The sequence below is a fragment of the Dasypus novemcinctus genome, chromosome 18 (genome assembly GCF_030445035.2).
Source record: "Dasypus novemcinctus isolate mDasNov1 chromosome 18, mDasNov1.1.hap2, whole genome shotgun sequence".
Classification (NCBI taxonomy): domain Eukaryota; kingdom Metazoa; phylum Chordata; class Mammalia; order Cingulata; family Dasypodidae; genus Dasypus; species Dasypus novemcinctus.
The window spans coordinates 75,537,704-75,555,640 of record NC_080690.1 but is presented as its reverse complement, the minus strand read 5'-3'; the positions used below and the strand labels follow the sequence as shown (position 1 = coordinate 75,555,640).

General features: G+C 40.9%; 1 protein-coding gene across 7 annotated transcripts in view; it reads left to right on the top strand.

The window, feature by feature from the left end:
- The first annotated feature begins 7,524 nt into the window (after window positions 1-7,524).
- The window catches only part of LOC101431419 (zinc finger protein 616-like), a 29,682-nt gene continuing 19,269 nt past the window's right edge, over window positions 7,525-17,937 (top strand). For 2 of the 7 annotated variants that reach the window (XM_058279427.1, XM_058279424.1), the window contains exon 1: window positions 7,525-7,693. The gene's annotated coding sequence lies outside the window, so the exon portion shown is untranslated. Of the gene's footprint in view, window positions 7,797-7,866; window positions 8,052-17,937 lie in introns of those variants that run through there. The other 5 variants (XM_012520446.3, XM_058279426.2, XM_071209635.1 and 2 more) reach the window with 5 other exon arrangements.

Here is a 17,937-nt window from a genome sequence, read left to right as displayed (position 1 = left end):
AGCTGAATCCCTTAAAAAGAGAAGTGATTCCAGCATTGAGAGAGAATTTCCCAGCTTGTCTTTGGACAGCCAACGTCTCCCAGAACACATCAAGAATTTTCAATGGACTTTCATCGGAGCTCCTGGTTGCAGCCTGCCTGTGGGACCTGGACTTGTGCATCCCCATGGCTGCGTGAGAGACTTTTATAGAATCGCATCCTATTGACTGATATCCCTTGTTGATTCTGTGTCCATAGAGAACCCTGACTAATACAGTCGGTCTGACATATCCCTCTCAGTTTGGCGGGAAGCTGTCATTTTACACAGCTCCCTGCTATACTTAAAACAACTGGGTCAGCATAGATCATTATTTTGACCTGTCTCATGTGACAGTTTCGCTACAGCATCTCCCTGACATTGGGTCCTCACAGAACCACACCAAAAACAGGGGCCAGTCCAGGGCAGAGAGGTTCTTCTTGTCCTCCCTTATGTCAAGGAGGAGAATCTTTCCTGGGAGCTTCTCAGTGGACTTCCCTTATGTTTCTTTGTGAATTAGTATTCAGATTGGCTGTATGATATAACTCCAAAGAGCAGGGACTTAAATAAGCTTGAAATTTATTTCTGACACATGATTCAGAAGTCTGATGGCAGGCCAAAGCTGCTATGATACTCCATGGCAGTAGGGTCCTGTTTCTTACCATTGTCCTCTGCTTGCATTTTTTTCCAGTCCCATGCCACTCCCACCAGGATACCTCAAGGTTCCAAGATGGCTTCTGAAGCTCCGCCCATTATGGCTCTATTCTGGGCAGAAAGAGGGGAAGAAGGATGTACACTCCATACCCCCATAAGGACACTTCCCAGAAGTTGCACATAATATATCCACCTGGATTTCACTGGCCAGGTCTTAATTTTGGAGTATTTCCAATTTAAGAGGATTTTCTGTTCTTTTATGTGAAAAATAAAATTAAATAGAAAAACTAGAATTCCAAATCTTTGGAAGCATCATTTATAACATTAATAAGTTTTCATTTGAAAATCTGAGTCTTTTCTTTTTCTTTTTCTGTGGAAATTTTGAAGGTAGTGCTGGCTAAATTTTGGCCCTACCAGACCACAACTGCATGCTGCAGAAATTTCTAAAAGATAATTTCCATTAGAGGGCACCATTCTGTTTTTCCCAGAAATAATACCAGTGTCTTAAGCTTTTAAGAGTTTGGGAAATTTTCCCCTAATATTTTATAGAAAATTGTTTATTTATTAAAGATATATATATCACACAAAAAATTTATTTTTAAAAAATAATTACATGTAGTACCTTTTGTGTAGTTTCTCTCACTTGGTATATTTTCATTCTTTTTTTCTTTTACTCTTAATGGGTGATTTTTTTTTTTTTGCTTTTGTTTTTTTTTATTTTTATTTTTTTTCATTCATTTTTTAAAAATTATTAAATTCAAAAAATATGAAGTCCCATTCAACCCCACTGCCCCCACCCCCCACTCCCCCCACAGCAACACTCTCTCCCATCATCATGACACATCCATTGCATTTGGTAAGTACATCTCTGGGCATTGCTGCACCTCATGGTCAATGGTCCACATCATAGCCCATACTCTCCCACATTCCATCCAGTGGGCCCTGGGGGGATCTACAATGTCCGGTAATTGTCCGTGAAGCACCACCCAGGACAACTCCAAGTCCCAAAAACGCCTCCACATCTCATCTCTTCCTCCCATTCCCCGCACCCAGCAGCCACCATGGCCACTTGTCCCACACCAATGCCACATTTTCTCTGTGGACATTGGTTAATGGGTGATTTTTAATATACTTTTATACACTACTGAGGGAGGCTAGATTAGGAATCAATCGACAGATCTGGAACCTGGCAGTAAAACCACCACCATTAAACATGTGGCCATCAATACCCCAAAAGATGGCTGGTGGAAGAACTTGCAAAGAACCACAATTCAGACTGAGATTTCCTCCAGAAGCCTGTTGAAGCCCTGGATATTCTTCAGGGGCCTTATCATTGGTTTGTCCCAGGATATTGATGGGTGTAATGAATGGTGTAAAAAGCAAGTGCAAAGTCCAAAGCACCGTGTTCTTGTGTTTTTCCTCTGTCTGGAACAGCACAAAAGTAAACCTGGGCATTTTGTAATCTGTAATGGGGAATTGTACTCTGTAAATCAGCCCTCTTTATCCCTTTCCAGCCCCCTTTCCTCTCTACGTGGGACCCATAATCTGTTCTTTTCTCCCATTTCTCTTCTCTCCATTCCTTAATAAACTACTGGCTTAACTAAACTGGTTTGCACTTAAAATTCATTTTTTGTAGCTTAGCCACGAACCTAGAGAAAATCCGGCAATACTGCTGTCCATATTTTGCATGTCGTTAGACTCAGTCTATACAAAATATAAATACAAACAAAATTAAAAGATAGAAACAGAATAGCAGCTATGTATTACTACAGTAGGGGAAGTATAGAGAAATTGAGAGATCACCATGAAGGAGTAGAGCTTTTTTGGTTTATTTTTTGTTTATTATTCGAATAATGAAAATGCTCTAAGAATGTTTGAAGTGATGAATGCACAAACTATGTCATTATACCAAATACCATTGACTGTAGACTTTGGTTGGACTGTGTGTGTTGGAAACTGAGGCACAGTGGTCTCACAATGAGAGACGTGCTGTTTCCTTGGCTATGCTTTCACCCTAAGGAGTGCAGTAATTAAGAGTTCCTGGCAAACAGGATGAAGCTGTTCAAGGCTGAAAGAAAAGATGAGCACGTACCTTTTGTAGTAAATACAACACTTAGACTTTGTACCTTGAGATAAGATTTTTTGAGTTCCTTAGAGTTCCTTAGTAATGCTAATAGTTAACTGGCTAGTTGCTGCTTGTTGTCACGTAGACTGGGGTATATAGAGAGCCCCTTGTAAACAATGAAGTTGTCTGAGGAGTCTTTACTGCAGACCCCCTGATCCCAGCTCTCTCGTTTTTCCTTTGTTTTTCTTTCTTTCTCTTTCATTTCCAATACCCTTCCGGTCCAAATCTCCAGCATGTATGCTTTATTAATACATATCAATATAATTGATTATTTAAAAATCAAGAAATTAGATGCTTGAACTTCAATGGGTTAAAACATTGGTATATGAATTTATCTTTGGTAAGAGGACAAAACAAATAAGGCTTATATTGATGTGGGCTATGGGTGGGAGGCTCTTTGTCTCTTAGGAGATAACCTAAGCTGTCTGTCCTGACTTGTGAGTGTGGGATGGTAAGAAGCTGCAGTCCTGCCCTTGGTAACCATGGCAATGACTCCAGTCCCAGGAGGCAATTTAGTAGTGCAAACTATACATACCAGTCAGTCCAGGGAAACTCTGATGGTGGTGATGCTGAAACTTAAGGGAACTTGGACTTGGCCTTGAATGGAAAATATAGCCTGTGCATAAATTCAGAATCATCTAATTCTGTATCCAAGTGTGCCTAGTCTCTAGAAATCCAGTTAAGTGATAAAGGCTTTGAATGTTCAGAAAGGATGTAAGACTGAATGTGTATTCAAAGTTGCATCCAGACAGAACGTGGGCAAGATGCTAATTCAAGCTCACCTGAAATGCAGGTGATATGTCAATTCAAAACCTATCTGGTACTCAGGCAAAAACTTAACAAAGAAAGTAGTTTTCTTTGATAAAAGCACCATTTGACTCCCCACCCTGTATAAAAGGCACTAGAAAATCTTGTTCAAGGTTCGGGTTTGAAACAGAAAGCGTCCGAGTCCTGCCGGCTATCAATCATTTTTCCTTCTCAAAATCATTCCTGAGTCCTGGCCTTTCTATACGCAAATAATTGAACCTCTCTCAACTTCTACAATATAGGAGAGATACGTAGAGGACCAGCCCTGCCCCATCCCATTCCCCGCCCCCCGGGTTCCCAAGTCTGAGTTGAGCTCTGCTCACTCCTCTCAAACCTACAATGAAGCAGACTCAGATTGAAGAGCCAAGGGTCAAGGGGCTCCTGATACCCGAACTCCCCACTTACTATTTCTTTTAGTCTCATCTGACATGGGGGAGCCCAACCCACCTTCTTCACCAAATATTCTCCTCCCATATAACATGTGCTTAGTAATTCCCCAAATTAACTGATTTTTTTTGTATCTACATCAGATACATTAAGAGCCATAAGATGTTTCTAAGTAAACCAAGATCTGTCACCACCTCTTAGGGTCTCTGTTTTCCCAATTCTTATTAAAACCTAAACTGCTTCCTATGCACACATCATTCTGTCCATTTTTACCTAGAAGTATTTTAAATATGCTACTTCACAGCCCCAAGTCATATATTTCAACTGATTGCCTTTCCTTTCAGGATTTAAGGTAAAAACACAAAACTGGTCTTCAGTGCCCTGCAGTGTCTGATATATATCCCGCTCCATCCAGGGCTACATGCTACAGAGCCATTGTTTCTTTGGCATATCATATTTCAAGGTAAATGAGTAGACCAGTGATGAGAGGGCCAGGAATCTATGACCTACACCACCATTGAACACACACATTCTAGCATACTGTCAGAAAAGGATGGTGCAAATTAGCTTTTTATATCTCCTAGCATTCTGTATAGCATGCTGTATATTGTGGTGGGCTCTTACAACAACACAGAGAAGAATCCATCCAGTTAAGTGCATACAAAACCCTCCAAATGAAGGGATTCCATTAACAAATTCCTCTAACCAAGGGTACCCTATGGGATCTGGTCAATTACTTAAGAAATGACTCATTTTTTAAAATGTTTCCACATTTAAACACTATTTTCATAAATTATATTTGAATAAAGAATTTATATGGAATTACATATGAGTTATTATAAAGTGATTACCTCTGGTGTTGTTAGTTTGAACTAGCACTCCTTAAGGAATAGCCATACTCCTGAGTGATTGCATTTATTAATGAATGCCCTTAGTCTATTGGAAGATTTTTTTTTTTACCAACTTGTAGGGCTCATGAATTCATAAATTAGCTGTAGATATCAGGTGCTTTTTAAAATATATATATCAGGTGCTTTTGATGAACTGAAAATTATACCATACCTGTGGGAAACATCATGTAGCTATAATGTAGGTAATTATACATTTACCAAATAAGATAGGGATTTTTTCCCTTTTTACTTGAATATCATCCCTGTACATTGCATGAATGAGAGATTTCCCATATTTCCATCAGAGTAATATACTTGCTTTCATTCTTTTTTTAAGATTTATTTATTTCTTTCTCTCCCCTTCCTCCCCACCCCGGTTGTCTGTTCTCTATGTCTATTTGCTGCGTCTTCTTTGTCCGCTTCTGTTGTTGTGAGCAGCACGGGAATCTGTGTTTCTTTCTGTTGCGTCATCTTGCTGTGTCAGCTCTCCGTGTGTGTGATGCCATTCCTGGGCAGGCTGCACCTTCTTTTGTGCTGGGCGGCTCTCCTTACGGGGCACACTCCTTGCGCGTGGGGTTCCCCTATGCGGGGGACACCCCTGTGTGGCATGTCACTCCTTGCATGCATCAGCACTGCACGTAGGCCAGCTCCACAAGGGTCAAGGAGGCCCCGGGTTTGAACAGCGGACCTCCCATGTGGTAGACGGACACCCTAACCACTGGGTCAAGTCTGCTTCCCTAAATATTTTTATTTGTAAGACATTGCTTATTAAGTAGTTGGTTATTATACTCCTGTTCTAATTTGGTGGTAAAAGTATTCTTCAGAATTTGCAAGTACCTTAGTTTTTCAAAATTGAATGAGAGCACACTATAATAACCCTGCTGTTCATTTAGTGTAATACAGCAAAACTCTGAAATCAAAATATATATATATACATCTAATCTCTTTAATTTTCACTTTAAAAATATTCTTCTAAATAACTAATAAAGATAAATTTTAAATTACTAAATATATTGAATAATTAATGTCTTAAGCAAAATACAAGATGCAAACCAGTATGTCTCCCAAGTATTTGAATTTAATAGTCAGAAAAGTGTGTATTAAGGATCTTCCTCATGTAAGCAGGTATAAAAATCTCTAATTCTCCTTCCTAAAAATAGCTGAGCCGGCTTTCCATTGGTCTTCCCTCAGTAGCTTGTTAGCTCTTGTACTTAAGACATTAACCAGACCTTCTCAGTCCTATTTGCAGGAATAAGATACCTTGTAAAGCCAGACCAAATGGTGTCAGCCGGTACACTGTGGCTCAGTAAACAAGTACTTCACCTTTAAGGACTGAAGGCTGGACATGCCCGACTCTTCAGCAGAAAAAGGAGTTTTGGAAGCCCTGAATTTAGGGTACTGTATGAGATCTAACTCTGAGCCGTGACTGATTAATTACTGAAATCAGGATAGCAAGAAGGCTGACCTGCTTGAAAAAAAACAAAATTGAGGAGTGTACCGTTTCTCATTACAAGGCCCTTGAAGAAATCTTGTATCTTTGCTGATCTGGCAAAAACTGTACCATGTAGCCTTAAGTCATTTTGTGTTTTCTTTCCCTGCCTACAAAAACCCTAACGCCTATTCTCTCGGGGTGTTGGTTTTGGGAATACTCTCCCAGTTCTTTGCTTGTGCACTTGGAGTAAGTCACTGTCTCACTGAAATAAATGTAGGGTGGGATTGGGTGGTTCTTTTTTTTTAAAGGAGGTACCCAGCATTGAACCCAGGATTTCCTCCTGGGACATGTTAAGCAGGCACTCAACCACTGAGCTATATCCACTCTCCAAAGAGAGTTGTTTTTTCCTTTTTTTGCTTTTAGGGGTTACCAGGGATCTAACCCAGGACCTCTTATATGGGACGCAGGCGTTCAACCACCCGATCCCCTGTGCCCTTCTCTTGTAAATATCCATGCTTATAGTAAAAAATGCACGAAGTGCGGACTAGAAAAGCATGCTAAATGTAAAGAAACAAAAGTGAGTTTATATCTACACAAGCAAAAGTTTTTCTTGTTTTAGAGCACCTTCTCAGCCCCCCCGTCCCCCCGTTCCTCAATCCCGGATCTTGGCCCCATATTCCCTGAACCCTGGGTTGCTCTGCCAGGGGGGAATGGGGGGTGGAAAATGAAGGGAGGCGACACTAAACTGCACATGCTGCACCAGCAGTTTCGCATTTCACAGCCTTGTTCCCATCATCAACGCAAACAACTACAACACTCCCTCGGTTAGATAAAAATTTCTGATGGCCTGGAAGGAACCTCAGTGTTCCAGGAACCAGCCACAGCCGAGGTCCCAGCGCCCGATTTACTCGCAGGACGCAGGCCCCACCCGCCAGCACAACGTGCTGGTTCACTTAAACCGCTCTGAACATGTGGGCTTCCAAGAGCTTTGAGCTCTAACCGTGCACAGTTTGAAACAATCACATGAAATAAGGAGGACGCAGTCTCGCCCCAAACGTGGGACCAGCAAAAGATTGAAAAGCGCAGACTCCACTTCGTTGGGCGGAAGGAGAAACGCGGTCACAACCCAGCCCAGGGCAAAGGCGGGGCGAGGGCGGGGCGACACCCGCCCCACACCGCCCTTCCCCGGCCCCGCCCCTCTACGCGTCGTCAAAAGCCCGGCCGCCCCGCCCGGCCCCAGCTTCTTCCTTTTACCTTCCTCCTTACCCCGCCCCTCGTTAGCTCCTCTCCCGTGGCACCCTCGCCGAACGTCTCCCGACCCCGCGCACGCGCAGCTGCCTGCAGACCCGGAAGCAGATCGAGCCGAAGGACGGACGCGTCAGGGTGAGAGTGTCCAACTGTCCGGTTCAAAACTGCGGTTCGCGGTCCCCTAGGTCCCCTTCCGCACACCCGGGGGTCGTCCCGGAGGTTAAAATCCCTGAACCTGGTGAGTCCCGGTGCTGTGACACATTCCGAGTCATGCTGCAGGGTCACGGGCTCCCCGTCCGTTTCCGGTTACAGTCACTTAGGGGCCATTATGCCTTTCTGCCGCGTAGACACCGCCTGCCGGCGGGGGGGTTGGGAAGGGTTCCTTCTTGAACAGTTCCCTGACTGTCTCCACCACTCTCCGGCCACCTGCGCGGAGTAAAGTGCTATTCCGGGAGATGGGTTCAAGCACTACGCGACCCGGCCCTCAAAGACAGTAAGGGTCCCGCGTCCTCCCTGGCACTGGGGTTCTCCAGCCTTAGTCTTGTGAGTCAGCCGCTTTCTCAGGGCCTATGGAATAGGGTCCCGGCCCCCCTAGCCTTTCTGGTCGCAGTCCACGCCGTGGGGTAGCTCCTTACCCCGGCTTTCGCAGAGGTGGGCCGCAGCTGTTTCGTGGCGCTGCGTGTTTTTCCGGCGCAAAAGTCGCATTGCACTGGCTGTGTTTGTCGTAGTGTGTTTACATTCCCAGTGCCCTAGTGAAAATGCTCCTTCTGGGCAGGGGACAACTGTTCGTTACCTGTAAATGGGCAGGGCCGGCATGGGGGTTGGGGGTTGGGGGTTGGGAGAGGGTGAAAGAACGCCTGAGGGAGGGGAAAGTCTGTAACAGTGTGGGGAATAAAGACAGAATGAGGCCGAAACGGGGCAATGTAGAAAACAGAGTGGTGGACTTGGGGAGAGAGAAAAAGAGTGAACCACAGAAAGAAGCAAAGAGAAAAGGAAATAAGAGAAATCTAGAGAAAAAGCAATCCCTGGAATGATTTGTAAAATTGTATGTGGAGGGGGGCAATTTTCTGGGAGTTGGTGCTGGGTTGTAATTAGAATATTAAATGTTCCTAGTTCTTTAAATAGTGAAAACAATGGGAATAAAGGCAGCATCATAAGGGCAATAAATAAAGAGACCTTCCTTCCTACCTCCCTTCCATTACCCCTCCCACCCTCCTGTCTGGTTGTGTTTCTCTCTGTCAAGAACTGCCAAAGTTGAGTCTGCTCAGACAAAGTGGCCGTGAGTGGTCACTTCACTGACTTTCTGGTTGAACTTGAAATAGGAAACTTGGAAACATCAGCCAGAGGGTGAACTAATATCACTGAGCTTCTTAGTCATTTATCTGTTCAGTACCAATGTAGCCTCTACCGTGTGACAGGACTTTTGACATTATATCGGATTTTTTAAAGTGCTAAAAAGATGGTATATTCTCCTGAACTTCATTCAGATTATTTTTGAGTGCTGGAGGGAAAAAAAAACCCGTTCAGTTAATAATTATACAGTCAAAAGATGACCCAAAGAGATGATGTGGCTCAACCAGTTATGCTCCTTCTTCCCCGTGGGAATTCCTGGGTTCAGTTCCCAGTGCCTCTTAAAAACAACAAAAAACAAAGAAACCACCTCAGGGGGGAGCCCATGTGGTTTAGCGGTTGAGCGCCAGGTCCTGGATTCAATCCCCAGCTCCAGTACCTAAAAAAAAAAAAAATTAACTCAAAGGCTCCCTAATGATGTCAGGACTGATGTAATCATTCTCTCCCATGTCCCCAACCTCCTCGCTGCTTCTTCAGATCATCATCACATCCACATTTGCCTCCTGTGTGCTTATCCTGGTGTGGCTGACGACAGCTAGAGGAAAACTGGTCTCTCTTCATATTCCTGGCCAACTTTCTCTTGAATTTCTTGTATATCCCATACCTTTTCTTCTAGTATGTCTTAAGTCCAACTCTTTCCCCATCTCTCCTCTCAGCCAAAAACCTTGCTTCTTACTCCAGGAAAGCAGTGGCAGAGGCCTTCCCCCTCTGGACCACCTACTTGCCTCTGACTTGGATCCTCAGATTTGTGTTGGCTGGGAAAGGTCTGGTCCTACTTCTGGCTGTTGCCAACCTTGCAAATTGTGCACAAGTCCCTAGCTCCCCTCATAGTCTCAGGAGAACACTCATTCTTCTGCCACTGCATCATAGTTTTTTTTTTCTTATTTAATGACAGAAGTTGTAGGTGTGTGTAAAATCAAGTAAAAAAAAATTCATTATTCCCATATACCCCTGTATTGTTGACATTTTGCATTAGAGTGGTATCTTTGTTACAATTGATGTAGGAATATTAAAATTGTATTATTAACTGTAGTAGATAGGTTATATTAGGTGTCTTTCCCCCCACATGATACTCTTATTAACAGCTTGCATTTATGTGGTACATTTGTTATATAGTTCATGAAAGATCATTTTTATGCTTGTACTATTAACTATTACCCATAGTTTCCAATAGGGCTCACTGTGTTTTACAGTCCTATGTTTTACCTTTTAATTTTTATTCTATACAGCCTAAAATTTTCCATTTTAACTGTATTCACATGTATACTTTATTGCTATTAATAACACTTGCAATATTGTGCTACCGTCACCACCATCCATTTCCAAAACTTTATAAAATATAAATTTTGTACAAATTAAGCATTAACTCCCCATTCTCTACCCCCAACCCAGCCCCTGGTAATCTGTGTTCTAGTTTCTAACTTTGAGTTTGCTTATTCTAATTATTTCATATCAGTTAGATCATATAATATTTATCCTTTTCTGTCTGGCTTATTTCACTCAGCATAATGTCTGTAAGGTTCATCTGTGTTGTCGCGTATTTGAGGACCTCACTCCTTTTTCCACCTGAATAATACTCCATTGAAGGTATATAGCATATTTTGTTTATCCATCTTCAGTTGATAGACCCTTGAGTTGCTTCCATCTTTTATCAGTTCTGAACAATACCCTTGTGAACATTGGTGGGCAAATAGCTATTTGAGATCCTGCTTTTAATTTTTGGGGTATTTATCTAGCAGTAGGATTGCTAGGTCATATGGTAATTATATACTTAGCTTTTTGAGGAACTGCTAACCCATCTTCCACAGCTGCTAAAACCATTTTGCATTCCCAGTGGCAATAAATGAGTGGTCCTATTTTGCCATAGTTTCCAAAACTTTTAATTTTCTGTTTTTTCAAATACTAACCATTCTAGTGGGTGTGAAATGGTATATCATTGTGGTTTCGATTTGCATTTTCCTAATAGCTAGTAATGTTGAGCATTTGTTCCTTGTGCTTCCCCCCATCCCCCAATTCATCCATGTTCTCATTTAATTACATTCTCTCCCTTGGAAAAATGAGTATTCAAGTCTTACCCCATTTTAAAAATAGTGTTGTATGTCTTTTTATTGTTGGATTGTAGGATTTCTTTGTATATTCTGTATTGTAAAGCCTTATCATATATGTGGTTTCCAAATACTTGTCTCCCTTTGACTAGGTGGTCTTTTAACTTTTGTGATAAAGTCCCTTGATGCAGAAATTTTTAACTTTTGATGGGTCCCCATTTCTCTGTTTTTCCTTTTGTTGCTTATACCTTGGGTTAAAGCCTCACAAACGATTGCCTAACACAGGATGCTGAAGATAACTTCCCTGCAGTTTTATCTGGGAGTTTTACAGTCCTGGTTCTTTTTATCTAGGTCTTTGATCCAATTTTATATGTGGTATGAGATAGGGATCCTCCTTTATTCCTTTACATATGGATATCTAGTTCCCCCAGCACCATCTGTTGAAGGGGCTATTCTTTCCCAATTGAGTGGACTTGACAGCCTTGTCATAAATGAATTGGCTGTAAATGTGACAGTCTATTTCTGAACTCTCAGTTCAGTTCAGTTCAGTTCCTCTGTATATCTTTATGTGTGCCACTACCATGCTGTTTTCACCACTAAAGACTTATAATAATTTTTTGTTCTGGGTTTTTCTTTTTTTTCTTCTTAAATAATAAGTTTTAAAGTTAAGAAATATGAGTCCTCCAATTCGTTCATCTTTTTCAAGATGTTTTTGACTATTTAGGACCCCTTACCCTTCCAGATATATATTTAATAATTGGCTTTTTTTTTTTTTAAGATTTATTTTTTACGCCCTGTACACCCCCCCCCCCCCCCCCCCCCCCCGTCGATTGTCTTCTCTCTGTGTCCATTCATTCACTGTGCATTCTGTGTTTGTCTTCTCTTTAGGCGGCACCAGGAACCTATCCTGGGACTTTCTGGAGTGGGAGAGAGATCCTCAATCTCTTGCACCACCTCCAGTCCCTGGTCTGCTGCATCTCTTATTGTTTATCCTCTGTGTCTCTTTTTGTTGCATCATCGTCCTGCACCAGCTCTCCAGACAGGCCAGCACTCCTGTGCAGGCCAGGACTCTGCTCAGACCAGCTCCCTACACAGACTAGTACTCCATGTGGGGCAGCTCTCCATGCAGGCCAGCTTGCCTTCACCAGGAGGCCCTGGGAATCGAACTCTAGACCTCCCATATGGTAGACGGGAGCCCAATTGCTTGGGCCACATCCGCTTCCTATAATTGACTTTTTAAAAAAATTTATTGAAGTATATCACTGATACATAAACATATATAAACAATAAGTGTATAGTTGTATAGTAATAGTTGTGAACTTACAAAACCAAACATACATAGCATCATGCAGGACTCTTATAACTCACCCTACCACCAATATCTTGGATTATTGTTAAACATTTTAAACTAATGATTGAAGAGCACTGTCAAAATACTACTACTAGCCAAAGTATTTCCACCAACCCACCCTGTTATTATAACATTTATATGAACATACATAAACAATAAGTGTACAGTAAAAGTTGTACCAAAGCACACATGCAAAATATTATACAGGGGTCTCATACATTAACCCTCCACCAACATCTGACATTGTTATGAGAGATTCATTACAGATTATGAAAAAATATTGTAAATATCTTACTACTGGTTACAGACCTTAAATTACATTTGATGTATTTTTCCCATAACTCATGCTATTATTATTTTTTAAATGTATATTTTTTATGACAGAAGTTGTAAACTTATAAAACAATCAGGCACATGTGCAGAATTCCCAAACATCCATCTATCAACACACATCACTGTGGTGGAACATTTGTTACAGATAAAATAATATCATCTGATTGTAACCACAATCATAGTGTACATTTGGCATACATTCTCCATATCGCCCCATTTTCACCACAGTAGATCTTTGGCATAGATGCAGGCATATTACATTTTACTGTTAACCACAGTCCATAGGTCACTCCAGTTGTATTTTTCCTATGTTTCTCCACTTTCCCACCACCCTGCAGTGGTGATGTACGTTTGCTCTAGCTCACAAAGGACACTATTGCATCTGTACCATCAATCACAGTTCTCATCCACCTCTTGGTTTACTGTGCTATTCAGTTCCTAGATTATTCTCTAGCGTTCTGTCAGTTGGCATTTATATCCCTAGACTACCATTTTCAGCCACATCCCCATTTATAAACTAGCTGTTACTCAATATTTGTTACCATCCACTCTATGCATTCCCACACTTTTACATTAAAGCTAATTAAAACTTCTACATATTTTAAATATCAGTAGTACATCTCAATCCTCCTCTTATCTCCTTTAAGAATCCACCACCTACCACCAGGCTTGAAGGTATTTTCCTACAATTTCTTCTAGAAGCTTTATGGTTCTTGCTTTTATTTTTAGGTTTTTGATAGATTTTGAGTTAATTTTTGGATAAGGTATGAAATGGGGACCTCTTTCCTTCCTTTGGCTATTGATATCCTGTTCTTTCAGCAGCATTTGTTGAATGGACTGCTCTGCCCATGTTGTGTGGGTTTGGCAGGCTAGTCAAAAATCACTTGACCATACATGTGAAGATCTGTTTCTGAACCATTAGTCTGGTTCCATTGGTCTGTATGTTTGTGTGTATGCCCGTACCATGCTGTTTTTACCATTATAGCTAGGTAATGTAATTTAAAGTCTGGAGATGACAGTTTGCTTTTCTTTTTTAAGATGTTTCTGGCTATTCAGGACCCCTTGCCCTTTCAAATAAATTTGATAATCATGTTTTCAAGTTAAAGAAAAATGGTGATGAAAGTTTTTCGAGATTGCATTGAATCTGTATATCAGTTTGAGTAGAATTGACATTTTAATGATATTTAGTCTTCCAAACCATGAGCATGGAATGTTCTTTCAGTTATTAAGACCTTTTTTGATTTCTTTTAACAATGAATTGCAGTTTTCTGAATACAAGTGCTTTACATTGTTCATTAAGTTTATTCCTGTTTGAGTTTTATCTGTTATATTTTATTTCCCGTACTCTTTTGACACTTTTGGTTACTTTTATTGATGTTATCTTCATTTCTAGACTCTCTTCCAGGCCTTTCTCTCCTGTCTTTTCTTTTCAGGCTCTAGCACACCCTTTAGCATTTCCTGAAAATTGTCTCGGTTAGATATTCTCTCAGTTTCTGTTTATCTATTAATATTCTAATCTCACCCTCATTTTTGAAAGAGAATCTTGCTGGATATAAGATTCTTGGTGGAAGTTTTTCTCTTGTAGTATCTTAAATATATCATACCACTGTCTTCTTGTCTCTAGGTTTCTGGTGATAAATCAGCACTTAATCTTATTGGGTATACCTTATATGTAATGCAGTCCTCACTGCCAGAGGAGGGGCTGAAGCCTAGGCTAGGGCTGCAGAACAATCTGCGTGAAAGAAACAGGTTCCTGCGAAGGTGAGAGTTTCAGTCACCCCGGCCTCCCCAAAGGCTGGGGGTAGAGTCAAAATGGCAGCTACTGGCCTCTTTCTGACTTGGGCTGGTTCACATCCCAGCTGTTCCCAGGGTTATAGCTTAGCCAGCCGAGTCTACCAATCAGTAGCCGAAATCGGTAGCCAACCTTCTCTTTCTCCCTTGTTTTTGGGAAATGGAGCTTCCAACTCCAGCCACAGAATACCTCCTGGGGCAGCTCTTGCTGCCAGAGTAGGATAATCACTGGCCACCACGGCTTGGCCAGTAATTTCTAGAGAGGTAGTCGCAGGTCCCCACAGCTTCCTCCCTCCTGGAGGTGGCACTGGGGCCAAGACTGGAACTGCAATCTGATCTGGATGGAAAGAAGCCAGTCGCCACCATCACTGGGATTCTCAGTCTGACCTGTGTCGCCCCAGCCTCTTTCTAACTTGGATAGGCTCAAACTGTAGCTGTTCTCAGGTTGATACTTGAGCCCGCTCAATTTACTCCTCAGTAGCTGAAATTGGTGCCCAACTGTCTCTTCCTTCCGTTTTTGGGAAGTGGAGCTTTCAATTCCAGCCGCAGAACAGTTCCCAAGGTGTCTTGTGCCTCCAGTGGAGAATGGGCACCAGTCTCCGTGGCGTGGAATGCTCTACTTACAAATCTTCTCTGCAGATGGGCAGTCTCCTCCTTCCATTCCTTCAGTGATGTAGCAGGATGCTCTTCTGGCCTCCTGGAGCCCCCAAACAGGTACTTCAGTTAGCTCCAGATAGCTCTTGGTATTTACTAACAGCCTGTAGCAGGAACTGACTCTAGGAACTCCTTACTCCTCTGCCATCTTGCTGGTTGTCCCCCCATAATTGCCTTTTTCATTTCTGCAAATAGAAGTTTGATTTGAATTGTGTCAACTCTTTTTAAGTCACTTTGAGTGGGATGGACCTTTTAATGGTATTTAGTCTTCCAATGCATGAACATGGAATGTCCTTCAATTTATTTAGGTCTTTTATATCTTTTAGCAATGTTTTGTAATTTTATGTGTGTAAGTCCTTTACATCCTTGTTTAAATTTATTTTGAGGTATTTAATTCTTTTTGTTGCTTTGTAAATGGATTATTTTTACTTGATTTCCTCTTTGGAATTCTCATTACTAGTGTATAGAAACACTAGTAATTTTTCCTTTGTGATCTAGTACTCTGCCACTTTGCTGAATTAATTTATTAGCTCTATTGGTGTTTTTTGCGGATATTATGGGAATTTCTATGTATAGGATAATTTCATATGCTAATATTGAAAGTTATATACTTCTTTTCCAATTTGGTTGTCTCTTTTTTTTTTTTTTTTTTGAGAAGGTACCAGGGATTAAACCTAGGGACTGTGTACATGGGAAGCAGGTGCTCAACAACTAAGCTACATCTGCTCCCAGTCTAGTTGTGTTTTATTTCTTTTTCTTGCCTAACTGCTCTGGCTAGAACTTCCAATACAATGGTGAATAACGGGTGATATTGGACATCCTTGTCTTGTTCCAGATCTTAGCTGAAAAGCTTTTATTCTTTCACCGCTGAGTAAGATGTTAGGTGTGGGGTTTTCATTTGGGTCCCATCATATTTAGGAAATTTTCTACCAAATAATTTTATCAAGAAAGGAGACTAGATTTTATAAAATGCCTGTTCTGCATCAGTTGAATATTCTGGATTTTTCCCTTTGTTCTGTTAATGTCGTGTATTATATAAATTGATTTCCTTGTGTTGAACCCTCCTTGCAAACGAATAAAACCCACTTGATCACGGTGAATAATTCTTTTCAAGTTCTACTGGATTCAATTTCTAAATATTTTATTAAGGGTTTTTGCAGCTATATTCAAAAAAATTTGTAATTTCCTTCTTTTATCTTTATAAATTTATTTATATTTACATTTTATATAAATGGAATCATATAAATTACACAGTATGTTTATTTCATAGTATTGCAAACAGTATTTGTCCTTTTGTGTCTAGCTTGCTTAATTCAACATAATGTCCTCCAGGTTCATCCATGTTGTCATATGCTTTACAACTTCATTTCTTCTTATAGCTGCATAGTATTCCATTGTGTAAATACTCCACAGTTCATTCGTCCATTCATCGGTTGATGGACACCTGGGTTCTTTTAACTTCTGGCAATTGTGAATAATGCCATTATCAATGTAGGTGTGCAAATGTCTATTCATATCACTGCTCTCAATTCATCTGGGTATATACCCAGTAGTGGTATCGCAGGGTCACGAGAAATCTATATTCAACTTCTTTCGGAACTGTGGAACAGTCCTCCACAGTGTCGCTATCATTCTACATTCCCACCTACAATGAATTAGTGTTCCTGTCTCTCCATCTCCTCTCCAACATTTGTAGTTCTCTGTCTTTTTAACAGTGGCCATTCTGATGGGTGTAAAATGATATTTCATTGTAGTTTTGATTTACATTTCCCTAATCATTAGTGATGTTGAACATTTTTTCATGTGATATTTTTGCCATTTGTATTTCTTCTTTGGGCAAAAAGCTGTTCAAGTCTTTCGCCCATTTTTAATTGAATCTTTTGTCTTTTTTGTTGAGTTGTAACATCTCTATATATCCTAGATATTAAACCCTTATCAGATATGTGATTTCCAAATATTTTCTCCCATTGAGCTGGCTACCTTTTCACACTTTTGAGAAAGTCCTATGAGGTGCAAAAGTGTTAAATTTTTAGGAGGCCCTATTTATCTATTTTTTTCTTTTTTTGCACATGCTTTGGGTGTAAGGCCCAAGAAACCACCACCTACCACAATATCTTTAAGGTGTTTCCCTACATTTTCTTCTAGTAGTTGTGGTCTTGTCTTTTATATTTAGGTTTTTGATTCACTTTGAGTTGATCCAGGTATAGGGAGTGAGATAGGGGTCCTCTTTCATTTTTTTGGTTATAGATATCCAGTTCTCCCAGCATCATTTGTTGAGGAGACTGCTTTGTCCCATTTACATGAAATTGATAGGTTTATCAAAAAACAAGTTAAGAGTTGAGGTGAGGGTTTATTTCTGGACTCTAATGTTATTCCGCTGATCAATGTGTCTATCTTTAAGCCAGTACCGTGCTTTTTTGACAACTGTACCTTTGTAAGATGCTTCAAGGCTAGGCAGTGAAATTCTTCCCATGTTACTCTTCTTTTTCAGAATGCTTTTGGCTATTCAGGTGCATGTTTCCTTTCAAATGAATTTGGTAATTGCCTTTTCTATTTCTGTAAAGTAGCTGTTGGCTTTTTTTTTTTTTTTTTTTAGATTTATTTTATTACTATGCCCCCCATTGTTTGCACTCCCTGTCTGCTCGTTGTTTACTTGTGTTCTTTTTAGGAGGCACTGGGAACCAAATGTGGGACCTCCTATATGGGAGGGATGTGCCCAATGACCTGAGCCCCTTTCACTCCCACTTGTGTCTCTCATTGTGTTACCCTGTTGTTTCTCATAGTTGCACCATGTTGTGTCATCAGCTCGCTCTCTTGCTCATCTTCTTTGGGAGGCACCGGGAACCAAACTTGGG